Source organism: Schistocerca cancellata, chromosome 3 (genome assembly GCF_023864275.1).
Source record: "Schistocerca cancellata isolate TAMUIC-IGC-003103 chromosome 3, iqSchCanc2.1, whole genome shotgun sequence".
NCBI classification, from domain to species: Eukaryota; Metazoa; Arthropoda; class Insecta; order Orthoptera; family Acrididae; genus Schistocerca; species Schistocerca cancellata.
Genome location: NC_064628.1, coordinates 653222370 through 653236778, shown reverse-complemented (window position 1 = coordinate 653236778; position 14409 = coordinate 653222370). Strand labels below are relative to the sequence as shown.

The window sequence follows — 14409 nt, the reverse complement described above, 5'->3', positions numbered from 1 at the left end:
AATCTTGCCTCGGTCATGGATGTGTGTGATGTCCTTAGGTTGGTTAGGTTTAAGTAGTTCTAAGTCTATGGGACTGATGACCTCAGATGTTAACTCCCATAGTGGTTAGAGCCATCTGAACCATTTTTTTACACTACTGATGCAGTATACGAACATTAAGGGGTTGTTTTCCTACCCACATTTTTCTGCATTCATAGCTAGTTAGTACTCATCACACCAGCTATGAAGTCATCTTGTATCCTCCTAGAGTCACATGACTTCTACACCTTCCCATACACCAAGTATCATCAACAAACAGCCCCATATTTTTGCCGTCTCTACTCCGAGATCACGTATGTATATAGAAAAAGATAGTTGCCCAAGCGGGTGGTCACTGCTCCACCACAACACCCCAGTTAACACAGTTAGAACGCTACTTCGTGGCACTTCACATTTTTCTCACATTCTGTTCACGTTACACCCTGTGACGCGTTCTCCATCACTCGGTTGAGGAAACCGCAGTGCGACAGATATTTACAGAATGTAAGCCTTGTAGTTTACAACGTGGAACTTTCCTAAACGGCCAGAATGCAATGAAAGTCCCCACCGTGACATTTCATCTTTGTTAAAAATGTGGCACATATAAGACTGAATATCACCATATTAACGGTCCAGTTTGATTTTTTCGAAGAGATAGTTCTTTGTGGGCACCCATCGTAACCTGCGTATACTGGTTGCAGCAAGTAATGTATTCGATCATTGTGGAAGCAACGGTCCCTCACTTCACATACAGTACTGCTATTACACAACGGTTTTATAACGGCAAGAGGGAAAGATCTGAATCATTCCAAAATAGGAGAATTAGCGGAACCAAAATACGAGATTAAGGTAGGGGAGAGACAGCGTGCACGTATACCCAGTCCTGACCTTCTTTGTGTGACTGTCCAGGTCAGTTTTACGCCATGCTCAGTCGCTGCAGAGCTCAAAAACGAAGTGCGTAAACAAGGGCAGGTACGCCTCGTCAATGTCAAAAGATGCTAATGAGCATGGGAATAAGTCCGAACGAAACGGATTGATTAGTTTACACCGGCCATTGTACCCAAGCAGTTCTAGGCGCTTCAGTCCGGAATCGCGTTCCTGCTACAGTCGCAGGTTCGAATCTTACCTCCAGCATGGATGTGTGCGCTGTCCTTACGTTAGTTAGGATTAAGTAGTTATATGTCTAAGGGACTGATGACCTCAAATGTTAAGCCCCAAAGTGCTCAAAGCCATTTGAACCATTTGATCAGTTTACGAAATACTGATCTGTCGTACCGTGACGTGTGGCTCACGTAGGACATGCTGTTACGGCAGGTGTGTGTGTGTGTGTGGTTGTGTGTGTGTGTGTGTGTGTGTGTGTGTGTGTGTGGAACTAGGGGATATAAGAGGATGGTACAGAGCGATAAGCGGGCGCTGGACCACATAACGTCACCACAGCGCGGGATAGCTACCATCTTCAGTGCATACCCATTAACTTACTAAATAGCTTAGTGTTAAGTGATCACTCGACTTTGGAGAACTGTAAAGAGTGTGGAAATACCTATGTCGCTGGTTCGATATCGAGTACTGAGGGCCGGACTTTTGTCATCCACGCTATAGCATCGGATTGACCAGAAACCACCAGCGCCTCGGACAGCCATAGGCTTGTGGCTGTCGTCACTGGAATGCTGAGTGGCAGTGTTTTGGAACGAGTCCCGCTTCAGTTTCTCTTACAGTGATGGTCACGAGCATGTTAGACGCAGTTGTGGTGAACGCAGTCGGGCAGACTTTATTGTTGAGTAGTATAGCGAGCCCGAGTGATGACTTGGGGCGCCATTGGCTATAATATTCCATCTCGTCAATATGATCTCGCTATATGAACAGTAACCGCTACGTCAGGATACTTTTAGTTCTTGAGGCACTGCCTTTGATGCAGGCAGCTCGGTATGTCATATTTCAGCAGGATAATACCCATCGAGACAAGTGCAAGACTTCTTCGAATATCCACGGGCACCAGTGCTTCCGCCGGCCGCTGTGGCTGAGCGGTTCTAACGCGCTCCAGTCCGGAACCGCGCTGCTGCTACGGTCGCAGGTTCGAATTTTGCCTCGGGCATGGGTGTGTATGTTGTCCTTAGGTTAGTTAGGTTTAAGTAGTTCTAATTCTAGGGGACTGATGACCTCAGATGTTCAGTCCCAAAGTGCTCAGAGCCATTTGAGCCATTTTGAACCAGTGCTTCCCCAGCCAGCACATTCGCGTGACGTGGCGCCCAAGGAACATGTCTGCGAGGGACGGCCAGAGGATGTCAACATTTACACGGGCCGAGTGCACAGGCCATGTGTGGGTCACGGCTCAGCCTGACTCGGTTTTGCTCATTGCTTCGAGTAAGTACCCGGTACAGCGCTAGATTTCACTTAGTACTGAGATGTAGCAGTTTTCTGTCGTCACCGCTCTTTTTAGTGCGGCAGAACCGTTGTGTCAGCATTGTTTATGCTTTGCTTTTTGTTCTTCGTATGGAGGACATTGACAGATGCAGTCAATGTCGGCACAAAAAGAGGCAGTCTAGCGGTCTACCGTCACAAGTCGTTAAAAATAATTGGGATTGATAGACGAGAGGAATGACAATTCTCAACATTTATTGTGCAGCCGCATGAGTGACATGTATTGCAGGAAGAAAGATTAGAACATGGATTGCAGAACTCGCGTCTTAAGTGCGCTTGACTGCACACTGCCCACATTTGTTTGTGATAGATGTTGTTGAGAAAAAAGAAATATAAAATCAAGTCGCTGAGGATGACACGGTGGTCGGTCAGTACCGATGGACCTCCTGGGGCATGTTCAGATGGAATGGAAGATTAGAACATGGATTGCAGAACTCGCGTTTCAAATGTACATGACTGCACACTGTCCACATTTGTTTGTGATATTAGTTGTTCAGGGGAAAAAAAACATAAAATCAAGTCGTTGAGGATGACACGGCGGTCGGTCGGCTCCGATGGACGTCCCGAGACGTGTTCGGATGGAATGTTAGTGTGGAGTAGATTCCAGGACATTCCCTTTCTGGTCTGTCTGAAATGCCGGAAGCGCAGGAAGTGCCGCTGCCGCTAGCACGGCACCTGGTGATCGCTCCCGGGGCAAGAGGTGTCCGGCAGGGCCAACAGATCGCCGGCCCGGCCCGGCGTGGCGCCGCGGTGTCAGTGTCGGCGCAGGTCGATAGCTGGCGTCTGCTGGCCGCCGCCGCTGCGGCTGCGGCTGTATCTGCTCGCAGCTGGACGCGAGCCAACGGCGACCCGGCGCCCGCGGCGCCACTGCGGGTAGCGCCGGCCGCCCTTGACTGCGCCGCGACGCCAGGCGCCGTCCACTGGAGGCCAAGAGCAGGCGCACGCTCTGCGGGCCAGCGTGGCATCTCACCAGCGGCTGCTCTCCCGGGGAGGGTGTCCGAAGCGTCTCGCAGGGATGGAATGAGCGAGTGAGGATCAGTCCCATGAGACTGCCATCTGACGTACTATGTCAGCGGTAAAGCATTTTTATTAAGCCCAATAACTTCATCTTGGAACTCTTCCATTTGGGCCGGACTATGTGGCCGAGCGGTTCTAGGGGCTTCAGTGTGTCACCGCGCGACCGCTACGGTCTCAGGTTCGAATCCTGCCTCGGACATGGATGTGTGTGTTGCCTTAGGTTAGTTAGGTTCAAATAGGTCGAAGTTCTAGGGGACTGGTGACCTCAGAAGTTAAGTCCCATAGTCTCAGAGCCATTTGGTCCATATTTGCAAAGAAAAGCAACAACATGGGAACTGTGAGTCCACATTAACTCAAAACACCTTTTATTTACTTATTATCAGTTTAAGAAGCCACGGCTGCAAGATACTAACACGAATTCTTTACCGACCTCGGGGAAGATCAGTTTGGATTCCGTGCAAATATTTGAACACGTGAGGCAATACTGACCCTACGACTTATCTTAGAAGTTAGATTAAGGAAAGGCAAAACTACATTTCTAGCATTTGTAGACTTAGAGAAAGCTTTTGACAATGTTGACTGGAATACACTCTTTCAAATTCTGACGATGGCAGGGATCAAATACAGGGAGCGAAAGGCTACTTACAATTTGTACAGAAACCAGATGGCAGTTATAAGAGTCGAGAGGCATGAAAGGGAAGCAGTGGTCGGGAAGGGAGTGAGACAGGGTTGCAGCCTATCCCCGATGTTATTCATCTGTATATTGAGCAAGCGGTAAAGGAAACAAAAGAAATAATTCGGAGTAGTAATTACAATCCATGGAGAAGAAATAAAAACTTTGAAGTTCACCAATAACATCGTAATTCTGTCAGGCAGCAAAGGACCTGGAAGAGCAGCTGAACGGAATGGACAGTGTCTTGAAAGGAGGGTATAAGATGAACATCAACAAAAACAAAACTAGGACAATGGACTGTAGTCGAATTAAATCGGCTGATGCTAAGGGAATTAGATTAGAAAATGAGACGCTGAGAGTAGTAAATGCGTTCTGCTATTTGGGGAGCAAAATAACTGATGAAAATCGAAGTAGAGAGTATATAAAATGTATACTGGCAATGACAAGGAAATCGTTTCTGAAGAAGAGAAATTTGTTAACATCGAATATAGATCTAAGTGTCAGGAAGTCCTTTCTGAAAGTTCAATGGTTCAAATGGCTCTGAGCACTATGGGACTTAACTTCTGAGGTCATCAGTTCCCTAGAACTTAGAACTACTTAAACCTAACTAACCTAAGGACATCGCACACATCCATGCCAGAAGCAGGATTCGAACCTGCGACCGTAGCGGCCGCACGGCTCCAGACTGTAGCGCCTAGAACTGCGAGGCCACCCGGCCGGCCGTTTCTGAAAGTATTTGTATGGAGTGTAGCCGTGTATGGAAGTGAAACGTGGACAATAAATAGTTTGGACAAGAAGAGATTAGAAGCTTTCGAAGCGTGGTGCTACAGAATAATGCTGAAGATTAGATGGGTAGATCACATAACTAATGAGGAGGTATTGAATAGAAATGGGGAGAAGAGAAATTTGTGGCACAACTTGACTAGAAGAAGGGATTGATTGGTGGGACATGTTCTGAGGCATCAATGGATCACCAATTCAGTATTGGAGGGCAGCTTGGTGGGTAAAAATCGTAGAGGGAGACCAAGAGATGAATACACTAAACAGATTCAAAAGGATGTAGGTTGCAGTAGGTACTGGGAGATGAAGAAGTTTGCACAGGTTAGAGTAGCATGGAAAGCTGCATCAAACCAGTCTCTGGACTGAAGACCACAACAACAACCTATTTATTCCCCAACCTATTTTCAGCGAAAATATTCTATCATCAGTGGGTTCTTTAAACCTAATCTTGAAACACAGCAACAATCAATAGCGGCAACTAACAATAGAAGAAAATTACTATTAACAAAAGGCTGTAGTGGAAGCGAAAAACATAATAAAAACACAACGCTTTGCAACAACACGCTCTTCACTGACCCAGGACACAGAACAGAAAGCACACGCACGCAAAAGAACCAGTCCCCCATTACACAAGGAGACATAAACAAGGGACAGAAGTCGTCACAACTCCCGTTACATTTTTCATAGCCTTCTCGCATCGTGGATACATTTCTCACGACTCACGGGAACAGCAAGATGACGTAATGTTTCGGATCATAAACGAAGTGCGACAGTTTTGCTTTTCTGTGTATAAAATTAGCTGCAGGCAGTCCGACGAACGCGATTACAAGACGAACTAAGCAAGAGCCTAGTACACACAAAAACAATGTCCACAACACGACCGCTATCCTAATTGTATAACACTGACATACGTAAGTTCACGTTTTAGTATTTGTTTATTAACTGCCGCTTACACAGTTGCAGATGACATGATGTGCGCCGAGAGTAACGAAAACAGACAAATCACAAAAAATATGCAGCAAACAGCAGCAACAGTTCTTGAAAACATGCTATAACGCACAATAAATAAGACGGAGTGGCGACGCGGTTTGAGGCGCCATGTCACGGATTGCGCGGCCCTTCCCGCCGGAGGTTCGAGTCCTCCCTCGGATTCTTATAAAATACATCAAATGTTTAATAATTATTGTAGAACGTTATGTCAAACTATTAAATTAAATATCTTGGCCTAATTTAACTCCAATTTATTATAATCATTGCCCATAAAGACTTGTATATTCAAGAAGGCAACAGTTACACATTAACGTGAGCAGTAAATTACAAAGTAGGTTGGTTTAGCGGAGTCCTCGAGGAGCACATTATTAGCTGCATAACACGTTTAGTTACTTATTGGCGAAGCACAAGAATGTGCTCTTTCTTTAGATTGATTAGATAGGAAAAAGGGTAGTTACATCAAAATTTACAATTTGTACAGAAACCAGATGGCAATTATAAGAGTCGAGGGGCAGGAAAGGGAAGCAATGGTTGGGAAGGGAGTGAGACAATGATGTAGCCTATCCCCGATGTTATTCAATCTGCATATTGAGCAAGCAGTAAAAGAAACAAAAGAAAAATTCGTATTAAGAATTAAAATCCATGGAGAAGAAATAAAAACATAGAGGTTCGCCGACGACATTGTAATTCTGTCAGACACAGCAAAGGACCTGGAAGATTAGCTGAGCGGAATGGACAGTGATTTCAGAGGAGGATATAAGATTAACATCAACAAAAGCAAAACGAGGATAATGGAATGTAGTCGAATTAAATCAGGTGATACTGAGGGAATTGGATTAGGAAATGAGACACTAAAAGTAGTGAATGAGTTTTGCTATTTGGCTAGCAAAATAATTGATGATGGTCGAAGTAGAGAGGAAATGTAGACTGGCAGTGGCAAGGAAAGAGTTTCTGAAGAAGAGAAATTTGTTAACATCGCGTATAGATTTAAGTGTCACGAAGTCGTTTCTGAAAGTATTTGCGTGGAGTGTAGCCATGTATGGAAGTGAAACGTGGACGATATATACACTCCTGGAAATGGAAAAAAGAACACATTGACACCGGTGTGTCAGACCCACCATACTTGCTCCGGACACTGCGAGAGGGCTGTACAAGCAATGATCACACGCACGGCACAGCGGACACACCAGGAACCGCGGTGTTGGCCGTCGAATGGCGCAAGCTGCACAGCATTTGTGCACCGCCGCCGTCAGTGTCAGCCAGTTTGCCGTGGCATACGGAGCTCCATCGCAGTCTTTAACACTGGTAGCATGCCGCGACAGCGTGGACGTGAACCGTATGTGCAGTTGACGGACTTTGAGCGAGGGCGTATAGTGGGCATGCGGGAGGCCTGGTGGACGTATCGCCGAATTGCTCAACACGTGGGGCGTGAGGTCTCCGCAGTACATCGATGTTGTCGCCAGTGGTCGGCGAAAGGTGCACGTGCCCGTCGACCTGGAACCGGACCGCAGCGACGCACGGATGCACGCCAAGACCGTAGGATCCTACGCAGTGCCGTAGGGGACCGCACCGCCACTTCCCAGCAAATTAGGGACACTGTTGCTCCTGGGGTATCGGCGAGGACCATTCGCAACCGTCTCCATGAAGCTGAGCTACGGTCCCGCACACCGTTAGGCCGTCTTCCGCTCACGCCCCAACATCGTGCAGCCCGCCTCCAGTGGTGTCGCGACAGGCGTGAATGGAGGGACGAATGGAGACGTGTCGTCTTCAGCGATGAGAGTCGCTTCTGCCTTGGTGCCAATGATGGTCGTATGCGTGTTTGGCGCCGTGCAGGTGAGCGCCACAATCAGGACTGCATACGACCGAGGCACACAGGGCCAACACCCGGCATCATGGTGTGGGGAGCGATCTCCTACACTGGCCGTACACCACTGGTGATCGTCGAGGGGACACTGAATAGTGCACGGTACATCCAAACCGTCATCGAACCCATCGTTCTACCATTCCTAGACCGGCAAGGGAACTTGCTGTTCCAACAGGACAATGCACGTCCGAATGTATCCCGTGCCACCCAACGTGCTCTAGAAGGTGTAAGTCAACTACCCTGGCCAGCAAGATCTCCGGATATGTCCCCCATTGAGCATGTTTGGGACTGGATGAAGCGTCGTCTCACGCGGTCTGCACGTCCAGCACGAACGCTGGTCCAACTGAGGCGCCAGGTGGAAATGGCATGGCAAGCCGTTCCACAGGACTGCATCCAGCATCTCTACGATCGTCTCCATGGGAGAATAGCAGCCTGCATTGCTGCGAAAGGTGGATATACACTGTACTAGTGCCGACATTGTACATGCTCTGTTGCCTGTGTCTATGTGCCTGTGGTTCTGTCAGTGTGATCATGTGATGTATCTGACTCCAGGAATGTGTCAATAAAGTTTCCCCTTCCTGGGACAATGAATTCACGGTGTTCTTATTTCAATTTCCAGGAGTGTAGTTTGGACAAGAAGAGAATAGACGCTTTCGAAATATGGTGCTACAGAATAATGCTAAAGATTAGATGGGTAGATCACATAACTAATGAGGAGGTATTGAACAGAATTGGGGAGAAGAAGAATTTGTGGCACACCTTGAATAGAAGAAGGGATCGGTTGGTAGGGCATGTTCTGATGCAGCAAGGGATCACCAATTTAGCATTGGAGGGCAGCGTGGAGGATAAAAATCGTAGAAGGAGACTAAGAGAATAATACACTAAGCAGATTCAGAAGGATGTAGGTTGCAGTAGGTACTGGTAGATGAAGCAGCTTGCACAGGATAGAGTAGGATGGAGAGCTGCAGCAAACCAGTCTCTGGACTGAAGACCACAACAACAACATCAAAATTCATAGCAGGGGTTTAGCCGTTTTGTCTTGATTTAGTGCTAGGTAGTGGAAAACATTTCGGGAGGTGGAAATGAGGAAGAATAAGCTATTTTTGAGCCCCAAACATTTTCACTGCTGGACACTGTAATCAGCATACAAGCTTCAGCATCCATTGCAGCACGCGTCACGGGCATGTGCAACGCAACTCAGCTTTTTCAGTACTCTCGATGGAACAGCTGCATGAAGACACATGAAGCAATCAGAATTACCGCTGCCACTATTCCACGGAAGCAGTCAGAAATAAAAATAATGCGTTTAGCTCTAGGCATGTAATTTCTATAGGCCAACTGTGTTGGAAACAAATAAAAATCACAAAATATCAGTGAGTCTTCTGCCACTTCCCTAAATCCCTTCTCGTTACCGAGCGAGGTGGCGCAGTGGTTAGCACACTGGACTCGCACTCCGGAGGACGACGGTTCAATCCCGTCTCCGGCCATCCTGATTTAGGTTTTCCGTGATTTCCCTAAATCGCTTCAGGCAAATGCCGAGATGGTTCCTTTGAAAGGGCACGGCCGATTTCCTTCTCCATCCTTCCCTCACCCGAGCTTGCGCTCCAATGACCTCGTTGTCGACGGGACGTTAAACACTAATATCCTCCTCCTCCTCCCTTCTCGGGAATGTCACATTGATTACCTTAAATTGGCTATTGTTGATTTCAATCCTCCTTGCGGGATAGAAGCTTGTGACCGTTCCTTATGACAAGTTCGTCCGATGTATTTTCATCCCTATACTTCCTGTCGACTTTTCTCGGTGGAAACTATTCCTCACAACAATATAATACGACAGTCGTCAATCTGTAACCATTACCACGTTGCATCAGTAGGTTGAACAAAGATCCAAAGAACAGTTGCTCGTTTCATCATGTTTTTAGTTAGTAAGCGTATAATGACTGACAGGTTTATAGTAAAGTTATGATAACAGCCTTAACAAGTTTACCACACACAAGGTAAGCTTGAAATAATGAACTGCACTGTTTGTTGTACCTAAGAACAGAAAGCCCCATCATTCGATGCACTGCCTTGTTTCAGGATATAACATTTACATGAGAAACATATAAAACTTCGCATATAAAACACAACGTGTAAGTACAAGTATTGTAGATAATGAATATCGTCTTGACATACTTAAAAGTTATGTAACTGAATTCATCGATTCAATATCGTGGTGAACAATTGCTGTCGCCGAATGACAGCTGTAAGAATAAACGATATCGGATTTATAATATAGCCTCCATCGTCCTTTACAGTCTGATATTAAATCAGCAACCGCTAAAAACTTTCCTGAGAGAAAATTTTGAATGTTGAATTGATCATAAAAGTGTTTTTTTAAAAACTATACATGCACCTCTGACTTTTTAACGTACTCTTTAACGTCACACACATACACAGACATGGCACACTAGTGGCGTGGGTGTGAACCTTGTTTATCTCGCTCTCCTCTCTCTCTCTCTTTCCTTATGTTTGCACAGCGTAAATGATACGACAGCTGTAATAATCAAAAATATTTTCTCCCTTATCATGTAATGATGTAGGCAGTTTCTCTCGTTACGTTATGATAGTGAAATTAAATTCACAATTTCCAAGCTCTTTCTTACCCCAATGAAGTTGTGCCTCCTTCGGTGACACTTTACCTCCAAGAATAAATTACCTACACGTCAAAAGCAAGTACTGTGAGACGAGAAACGAAGTAGGGTTTAACCTAGATTACCATTGAAGTTGGTACCAATTCACCGCTCCCACAACTCTACTATTGGCAGTATAGTATGTAAAACGGACATTTTTTACTAAATTTGCATGTGACATACAACTGGAGACCTAATAATTGTAATTAACTAGAGCATAATCTATAAATTAAGACTTCTTTTGAATAAACTGTTGAGAGTAAAATTTACGATGGTTTAATAACTATGTAGCATCCCCCCCCCCCTTAGTGTTGTAGGGCTAGGATCAATATTTTTAACAAAACTTACCGCTTACCGTTCCAGAAAAACAGCACTGCTTCTATGTACATTGATGGAGGATTTTCAATTTATTTCGACACTGAAATAAAAATAGACTTTCCTGTCTTTTACAATGAAAGTCACTTTACACAGTAATTGATATCTGGTTTTGTGACTTTGCGTTAAACCGTGCTTGTAATATTCCTTTGTTACCTCCACGGCATAAGCAACAACTTTTTCTGCATTACACTCATAAACGTCAATAACCGATAAACAAACTGGCAATCTTTCCACCTCTAAAAATTTGTGTAATTTCACAACTGCTACTTCCAAACAACCTCTTTCCATTTATGTATTTCACAGATCCCCTCTCCTGAAATTAATTCTTCAGATAATATTTACACAGTAAATTTTGATACAAGATTTTCCGAGGTTTACATTCATTGTCGACAAATAAGTAATTAAAATGTAGTTGCACACATCATACAATTTATCTTAGCCTTTGAAAACAATTACAACAGTCTAGATTGCAAGGCACTTTTCCTGAAAAGTGATCGGTTTCGAGCATCACATAATCATCTTGACCCCTACAGCCGTATTAATGGACAATGGCTGTAGGTCTGAAGAGGATCATGTGATGATAAAAACCGATCACCCTTCAATAAATATGCTTAGCGATCTAGACTATTATAATTTTTTCCAGGTATTATATTTTGACCGCTGATATCTCCAATAATGTTTTCGAAAATATTTATCGTAGGATGCTCATCCAACTCCAGCAGCAGAGACTATGACAGAAGCGAGGTAGACGCATAGGTTTAGTGATATAATTCCGTGATTATACTTTCCAAGAGGAGTTAGGCAACACATTACTCCATCGCAACACATTTCCTGTTAAAATTTCGAGTGCTTGAGTTCTAAAACAGATAAGACATAACAATGCCTCCTCCAACAGTAAAAGTGCGGAATGGCTTTAATGGAAGAAAGGTCTTTTACCGTTTCATGCACCAATGACGAAGATTCAGCATTAACTCAACCGATGTAGCTCATTTGCTGTTGTACACTGTTTGTGGACTGCAGTGGAACTTCTCCGCAATAGTTTACAGTGATGCCTTACGGTTCATAAGCACAATACGGCTTGGCAGTTAAGACAGCAATGCATGATGCCTTCAATGACTACTGTAGCAGATTATTGTAAAATGACATTTCACAAAATCCAAAGCAATTCTGGTCGTGTGTAAGGGCTGTTAGTAGCACAAAATTTAGTGTCCAGTTCATTGACAATGAGGGTTGCAAAACAAAAGCTGAAATGATTAACTTCCTTCACAAAGGAAAACTCAGGAGAATTGCCACAATTTCATCTTCTTGCCACCTAAAAGATGAATGGAATAAATATTACCGTCACTGGTGTTGAGAAACGGCTGAAATCGTTAAAACTGAACAAAAATATAGACTCGGATGGAATGCCTTTCAGATTCTATACTGGATGTGTGGCTGAGTTTTCTAACTATAGTCTGTCGTAGGTTCCTCGAACAAAAAACCGTGCCTAGTTCGTGGAAAAAGGTACAGCCCACTCCCGTCTACAAAAAGAGTAATAGAAGTGATCCATATAAAACTACCATCCAATATCCTTGACGTCGATTTGTTGTAGAATCTCAGGGAACTGTGTTGAGGCCCTTGGTGTTCATGTTGTATATTAATGACCTTACAGACAATATTAATAGTATAATCAGGCTTGCAGATGATGCAGTTATCTATAATGAAGTACTGTCTCATAGAAGCTACATAAATATTCAGTCAGGTCTTGATAAGATTTCAACGTGGTGCTGAGATTGGCAACTTGCTCTAAATGTTAAGAAACGTAAGATTTTGCACTTTGCAAATTAGAAAAACGTTGTATGTTCTATAATATCAACGAGTCACTGTTGAATCGGCCAGCTCGCACAAATACCTGGGTATAACACTTTGTAGTGACATGAAAAGAAATGATCACATTGGATTAGTCGTGGGTAAAGCAGATGGTAGAGTTCGGTTTATTGGTAGAATGCTGCGTAAGTGCAATCAACCTACAAAAGATATTCCTCACAAGTCACTCGTATGACCGGTTCTAGAACTTTGCTCAAGTGTGTGGGGCCCGTACCAGATGGGGCTTAGAGTACTAACAGGGGATACGGAACGTAAACAGAAAAGGGCAGCGCGAATGGTCACAGGTTTGTTTAACCCATGGGAGAGTGTCACCACGAGATACTGAATGAACGGAAGTGGCAGACTCTTGAAAATAGACGTATACTACAACTAGAAGGCTAGGACCCCCTACGTATCGCTCACATATGGATCGTGTGGATGAGATTAAAATAATTACTGCAGGCTCAGAGGCATTCAAATAATCATTCTTCCCGCCCTCCATACGTAAATGGACTAGGAAGAAACCCTAATGACTAGTAGAACCGGACGTAGCCTCTGCCATGCAACTCACGGTGGTTTGCAGGGTATAGATGTAGTTGCAGAATCGGTGACCCCTATCAATAATTAATACTTATGCCTACCAGCGTGCAGATTGGTATTATAATTTCCATTTCATAATAAAATTGATAACAGTGAACGGAGAAACATGTTACTCTAGTGAAATCACTGCGAAGTAGTGTTTCCACAATCTTGTCCCTTCATAACGGACTTCATTCTATCCACTGAATGATTACCATGATTGCAGCTGTGTACCCTCGGTTAACTAGTGCCACGTCACAAGCAGATGCTGATAACCGCGCGGACACTTTTGGATACATACACGCGTTTTGTTACGCACCTTAATTATTGTATTGCCATTTCCAGTTCCTGTAAGAACAAAAAAACCGTAGAGTATATAAGGCCGTTGCTGTTTTATTCCAGGAAAGGAATATCAGATGTTGGTGTTTATGAGTGTGAACTAACTGCACAGCGAACGAAGCAGTGGCCTAGTGGCCTGAAGTAACGCAATGACGTCATCCTGACGGCAACGCCGACATTGATCGACAGAAGTGGAAGCAATTTACGAAGAAAGCCAATCGGGTAACCCATCATGCCCAAATGCACGAAACATCAGACCCATCACCATACACTAACGTTTGGCGAGTGATTCCATTCCTTTTGTTAATGGAATCAGATAACAGATCTATCAGCGTTGTCATCACTTCCATAGTATGAATTTCTGACGTACCTTTTAACAATGCGGCCAGTTACTGAGAACACACATTTAGAACGTTGCACTTATTCAGTATTGTAACTCTAGCAGAAGGCTTAAACGTATAGAAACTTCGATGGATCATGAAGTATTGGCCTTAATTTTGAAATGGCTAAAATACTTTTTCCAGATCTCAAGTCGCCTGTATATGTCATGGCCATCCAAAACATGCCAGCTTCCATGTGGAAAGACTTCAAAGCTGAACATTATAAGATCCTTTGCACGTAGACAGTTTTTTTTTTTGCACATTAATGAAAATGTCCGTAATTCTCTTCTAATAATTACGCGGAGTCTGCTCTGTCATTTTGGCAATGAGAATGTGATTACCTGTGCCTCACAGTTAATTATTTTTTCACGTCATCTACTTGGCAAGAAATCTACTCGGGGTGATACGAGGCTGAGAGATCATATTGCACCATCACTTGTATGGTCACAAATTTTT

General features: G+C 44.3%; 1 non-coding gene across 1 annotated transcript; it reads left to right on the top strand.

The window, feature by feature from the left end:
- The first annotated feature begins 9174 nt into the window (after positions 1-9174).
- Positions 9175-9247, top strand: Trnaa-cgc (transfer RNA alanine (anticodon CGC)). The gene has a single exon. It is a non-coding gene; the product is annotated as a tRNA-Ala (tRNA).
- Positions 9248-14409: the final 5162 nt, after the last annotated feature.